Source organism: Chrysochloris asiatica, unplaced genomic scaffold (genome assembly GCF_000296735.1).
Source record: "Chrysochloris asiatica unplaced genomic scaffold, ChrAsi1.0 scaffold00050, whole genome shotgun sequence".
Classification (NCBI taxonomy): domain Eukaryota; kingdom Metazoa; phylum Chordata; class Mammalia; order Afrosoricida; family Chrysochloridae; genus Chrysochloris; species Chrysochloris asiatica.
In genome coordinates, this window is record NW_006408568.1 from 14784804 (window position 1) to 14791791 (window position 6988).

Consider the following 6988-nt stretch of genomic DNA (forward strand, 5'->3'; position numbering starts at 1 on the left):
CTTAGAAGTCAGGATGGCCAGACTTCGTCTCTCATGCTTCAGTCATATTATCAGGATGAACCAGTCCCTGGAGAAGGACATTATGCTTGGTAAAGTGGAGGGTCAGAGAAAAAGAGGAAGTCCCCCAACCCGATGGATTGTCACAGTGACAGCAGTAATGGGCTCAAGCATAGCAACAATTTTGAGGCTGACACAGGACCTAACATTATTTCATTCTGTTGTGCATAAGGTTGCTATAAGTCAGTCACTAAGCAACAACAACAAGGGTATACATATAGGAGTGATAGGTGTGATTTTGGGGTCAAGGTGAAGTGTGTACCATACCCCCTTTTCCTTGGAAAATAGAATGCAGATATGATAATGAAGGGAGGATGACTAGGATGATTGAAGCAACTAGAAAGGAGAAGGTCAGTTGTTCAAAGTCTCCACAGAGAAAAGTCTGACTCTTCAGGACAATGCATCAACTCTGACTGAGAGCATTAGTCACTTAGGGAACTTTAAAAATAAACTCGGCCATCTAAGGTGCAACTATTGGTCTCTTCCTGTATGGAGAAAAGAAGAGTGGTGAAAACTGTAGGATTGAAATCATTTCATCCAATGGAACAAGTGAACATCGCATTCCACAATTCTGAGACCAGAAGTACTAGATGGTGCCCAATTACCACTACCAACTGTTCTGAAAAGGATCCCATTCAAAGGTTCTGGATAGAGTGGGGAAAAAATGTGGAACAAAAGTCAAAATTATGAAATAGACCAGGTTTACTGGCCAGAAAGAGATGGGGGAACCTGAGACTAGGGCCTTTGGTGACTCTTCAGGTTTGGAACTGAACTCAATCTTGTGGCTCAATTTCTAGCCAAAAGGTAGATAGGTATATGTGGAGGGCAGCAACACTAGTGAGGTATGCACGGTATGGAATAATCAACCATGCATGATCAAAAGGGCAGCATTTACCTAAGGACAAAATTCAGAGGGGACGGAAAAGAAGGTTGAACAGAAACAAGAAAGGCAAGGAGCAAGTGGGGTTAACTGGTATGACATTGAGGGCATTGCGATCATTGAAAAGAAACCAAGTCTAGAATTAGTTCATTGTAGATCTGATGATCTGCTCTGTAAACCTTCACTCAACTCACACTACAGAGTTTTGGTGGTGGGTGGTGATGGTGTGCCTTGGAGTTAGTTCTGATTCATAGAGACTTTGTACAGGGTTTCCAAGGCTTTGAATCTATATGGGAGCAGAAAGCCTCATCTTTCTCTGGTGGAAGAGCTGGTAGTTTCAAACTGCTGACCTTGAGGTTAGCAGCCCAACTAGTAACCACTATGCTAGCAAAGTTCCTTAAAGAGTTTTAAGATAATAGTAATAATTATAATTATTGTTGTTGTTAAGTGCCTTTCAAGTTGATTCTGACTCATAGCAATCCTGTATAGGGTTTTCCAGGAGCACCTGATGGATTTCAGCTGCTGACCTTCCATTTAACACTCTAGAATATTGAAGGTATGAAGGAGGAAAAAACTTGAGCTGGGAGTCATAGTTTCCTCATTTCAGTCTATAATCTCTCTAAGAAATGAAACTGTCCAATTGGAAATCTTATAAATCACGAAGTTATTGCCACCTAATGTTAGTGTTTTTTTCCCTTTTATTTTTTAAGAAAAAGAACTGATGTTTTACTAAGGCTGAAGAAAATTAGCTTTGGGCCAGAGAAGGGTCAATATGAACACATATTCCCAGATCTATTGTCATGGCTCCTCCCTTTCAGTTGGGTGTCCCCTAATTGGGTGTCCTGGTGTGGTGCTGCAGGATAATGCACTGGACTTTAAGGTGAGTTTGAACCACAAGGTCAATGGTTCAAACCCACCAGCTGTTCCTTGGAAACCCTATACAGGTGCTCTGAGTCAGAACTGATTCGACAGCACTTCAAAACAATAAGAATGATTGAAGGAGCTCTGGTAGCACAGTATTCAAATCACTTGCTCCTTGGGAGAAAGATGAGGCTTTCTGTTCCTGAAAAGATGTAAAGCCTTGGGAACCCTGTACAGTGTAGCTATGAGTCGGAACCAGCTCAAAGGCACTTATCAACAACAGTGAGTAATTAGGAAGATGAGTCAATGTTATGTTGGTGTTTTGACTTCCTTTCCTTCATTTCCCACTTCAAGTCTATCAGTTAATTCTGTCAGCCATTCCTCCAAAATATATTCTTACTCTGTTCATTTATCTGGGTCTTCATTATAATGCTTGAGTCCAAGTCATTATTTTCTTTTGCCTGGCCTATAGAAATAGTTGCTTACCTGCTCTCTTTTGTAATTTCGAATGCTTCTCAACAAGTGGTATTTTTTTTTTCTTTCTTCTCTCTTTTCTCATGTTAACAGAATTTGTGGTAACCTACTTCCTCAATTCTCTAGATAAGCTTGCATGCCCGGGTAAAGGTTTGATTCAGGCTCATACTAAGACTTCTGGTATAAAGTAGAAGACATACATCAAGTTCTCAATGAAGTAGAACAGGCCAATAGCCACTAGAAACTATAAGAAAGGAGAGATACATTTCAGATGGAATGGTTTTGGGAAAGGAATATGCCAGTTACATTCTTGGAGGGATATAACCCCATAGAATAGCATGCGTAGGAGTAACAGAAAAGTATGAGAGACAAAAGGGAAAAAGCAAATAGAAAATAAGGAAGGGAAACGAACAACATAGAAAAATTGCTATGTGCAAACATTCTGCTAGGTGTTTTGACATCTGTTACCTACTAAGACTTTTATAGTGTTGTTGTTAGTGATATGGAACTGGTTTAGACTCATAGCAACTCTGTAGAGGGTTTCCAAGGAGCAACTGCTGGGTTTGAACAGCTGACCTGTGGTTTAACAATCCAGTGTTTATCCTACAGCACCACACCAGGACTCCTACAATAGTTCTTGGAAAAAAAAAAAAGAAAGCTACTAATGAGGACGTGGATCTTTTTATATTTCTACTATAACATAATTGAATAAACTAAAGATATGGAAGTGTTCAGACTCAAAACAGATCTTTCCTGGACTCTTCACTTTCTCTTACATCTTCATACACAATCCAGTATCAAACTCTGTTGTTTCTATTCTAAAATGCCCTCCAGATCCAAGTACTCATTTTCATCTGCTACTACCACCCTCTCGCTAAAACCAATCTCCTGTCTTTTTGACCTGGTCTCCCTCCTTTTGCTCTTTTTTTGCCACTAGCACTGCCCATAATCAAATAGAATCTCCATAGTAGCCACAGTGATTTTTAAATTATTAGGCCACATAATCTCTCTTTTCAAAGGTTACAGTGAAATCCCCTCATTTTCATAATAATATCCAAAGCCCTTCATGACCTATCCCGTCCTCCTTCATTTTCTATTCTGCTCAGCTTCCTTCATCGTTCTAGTAAGGTTACATATGGAGGAGGCAGCCTCCTACATAAAACTTCTGAGGATTCCCAAAGAATAGAGTGAGGACTACACTTTATTTTTTTGTTGTTGTTTTGAATTACTCCAACTTTATTCTCACTCACTAGCTTGTTCACCACTACCCCTGTGTACCTGCACTGTTGGCTCTTTCTGCATTGCTTAGCTTCTCTTTCTTTCCATTTATAAGAATCCACTAATGTGCCAGACTGTGAAGCTGTTTGAACTGCAAGGTTGGCAGTTCCAGCTTACCAGCTGCTATACAGTGTTGCTATGGATCAGAACCAACTCGACGGCACTTAACAATAACAACAACAACAACATATACAAGAAAAAATTTTTTTTTGCAAGATAATGGAACAAGATCAGAGAAAATAGCAGATCAGAAAATGTCTGGATACCCTCATTATAGGAGTATATAGTTAGGAAAACACCTGCCCCTATGGACAATGTTTCTTTTCCCATTCCAGCCCTTCTGTCTTGAAACTGTCCCTGGGAAACTAAAATTTTACATTAGAGTGTGTTTTCCTGGGGAATGATAATGACTTTCTTAGGTAACTAATTTTTAATAGAGGAGAAAAAGGGACTTGGCATGAGATAATGTCAAATGACATAATAGATAATATTCAATATTGGGAGCATGGTGACTCCATGTGATAAGCACTGACTGGACTGTGAACCACAAGGTCCACAGTTTGAGCGTGCCAGTCGCTCTGCAGGAGAGAAGCCTCGGTAACCCTGTACAGGGTCCCCATGAGTTGCAACTGACTCGAAGACACTTAACAACAATAATATCAAATATTATGTGGGACGTACTTAAAATTATTTATTGTTTCTCTAAAATTCAAATTTAACTGAGTGTCTTGTATTTTTATTTGCTAAATCTTGCAAACATCATACACAGACATTGAGAAACCAGGAGAGGAAATTCAATGTTATCTGTCTTGTTGCTAAGTGCCGTCAAGTCGGTTCCGACCCATAGTGATCCTGTATAGGGTTTCCGAGGAGCAGCTGGTGAGCTGAAGCTCCGGCCTCGCAGTTCAAATAGTTTTGCAGTCTGGCACATTAACCCACAGTGCCACACCAGGACTTTGTTTTCTGTCTACACCCTCCTTTGTCACTCAAGGACATTGCATTCGTGTCACATAGGACAAGGACAGGTTCTTAAACCAAATGTGGGGCTTTTCTTAGAGGTACGACTTGTTGACATTATCCACTGAGGAGCTGACCACTAGATCCCAATGTTTCCAGAATTCTCTTCTACCACTCTGTTTTCACATCTACTTCCTAAATCCCTTAATCTTAACTCCTTGAATTTTAACACTCAAGTGCTTTAAGGAAGAAGTGAAATTGAGACACTGATTTTTTCAGTTTGAACTGAACTCCCTAAGTCTTTCTCTCTTCCTTTCCATTGTGAAACAAAAATGGAAAACATTTTATATTATCTGTCTCATGAAACCTGTCTTACATCCTGAAGTCTCTCTGTGTTTTGCTTATCAATAACTGGACACAACCACATTTTATTGTTAATATGATCATTCAGCCATTTCACTTTTGACACAGCTTGGTGTCCTAGGCTGGGTTCTATAGAAACAAAACTAGTGAAATAAATAAATAGAAAAAAAATATGTGAAAATCTGGTAGCATAGTGGGTTACCCATTGGACTACTAACCACAAGGTCAGCCATTCAAGCCCTAGCCATTCTGTTGAAGTAAGATTGTACTTTCTGTTCCTATAAAGATGTATAGCCTCAGGAACCCTGTTTAGTGTGACTAAAAGTTGGAACCCACTTGATGGCACACTACTCCAACCACCATGTATATTGTTATTTTTGTTAGGTACCATTGAGTGAGTTCGGACTCATAGTGACCTTATACACAACAGAAACAGAAACACTTCCTGGTCCTGTGCCACACTCCTAATTGTTATGTTTGCCACCAGTGTTGCTGCCACTGTGTCAATCCATTTTATTGGAGGTCTTCCTCTTTTTCATTGACCCTCTACTTTACTAAACATGATGTCCTTCTTAAGGGACTGATCCTTCCTAACAACATGTCCAAATAGTGAGAGACAAAGTCTTGCCATCCTCACTTCTAAGGAGCATTCTGCCTGTTCTTCTTTCAAGATAGATCTATTTGTTTCCTGGCAGTCCAATGGCACTTTCAATGTTATTCTCCAACACCACAACTCAAAAACATTGATTCTTCTACAGTTTTCCTTATTCACTGTCCGATTTTCAGAAGCATATGAGACAATTGAAAATTCAATGACTTGGGTCAGGAGCATCTTAGTTCTCAAACTGCTCTCAGTGCTCTGTAACACTTTAAACAGAGCTTGTATAGCAGATTTGCCTAATGCAATATGTCGTTTGATTTCTTGACTGCTGTTTCCATGAGTATTGATAGTGAATCTAAGAAAAATGAAGTCATTGACAACTTCAATCTTTTCTCCATTTATCATGCTGTTATTTATTGGTTCAGTTGTCAGGATTTTTGTTTTCTTTACATTGAGGTACAATCCATACTGAAGGCTATAATATTTACTCTTCATCAGCAAGTATTTAAAGTCTTCTTTACATTCAGCAAGCAAGCTTGTGTTGTCTGCAGATAGCAAGTTATCTTTCTCCAAGCTTAATGCCATGTTCTTCATCATATAATCCAACTTCTCAGATTATTTGCTCAGCATACAGATTGAATAAGTATGGTGGAAGGATACAGGCCTGGCTCATCTCTTTCCTGATTTTAAACCATTCGGTAGCCTCTTGTTCTGTCCAAACAAGTGCCACTTGGTTATGTATAGGCTCCTCAGGTGGAGGAGAACACAGTGAAGTGTTCTGGAGTAATCATTCTTCAAAATGATATCCATAGATTGTTATGATTCACACAGTTGAATGCCTTTTCATAGTCAATAAAGCACAAATAAACATTTTTCTGGTATTCTCTCCTTTTAGCCCAGATTCATCTGACATCAGTAATGGCATCCCCAGTTTCGCTTCCTCTTCTGAGTCTCGCTTAAATTTCTGGCAGCTCCCTAAAGATAATATAAATTATCTTTAGCAGAATTTTACTTGCATGAGATATCATTGATTTTCCTATTCTGTTGGGTCACCTTTCTTTGGAATGGGCACATATATGAATCTCTTCCAAACAGTTGTCCAGGTAGCTGTCTTCCAAATTTCTTGGTACATACAGGTGAGCATTTCCAGTGTTGCATAATCAGATTGTTGAAACATTTCAAATTTGTATTTCATAAATTCCTGAAATACTAGTTTTTACCAATACCTTCAATGCAGCTTGGATGTATTCCTTCAAAACCATCAGTTCTTGATCATATGCTATCTTTTGAAATAGTTGAGCACCAACAAATTCTTTTTGGTACAGTGACTCTGTGTATTCCTTCCATCTTCTTTTGGATGTTTTATGCTCATTCAACAGTTTGTCCATAGACTCCTTCAACTTTGCAACCCAAGATTTGAATTTTTTTTTTTTTTTTTTTAAGTTCTTTTAGCTTGAGAAATGCTGAGCATATTCTTGCTTTTGGTTTTCTAACTCGTGGTCTTTTCAGATAGCATT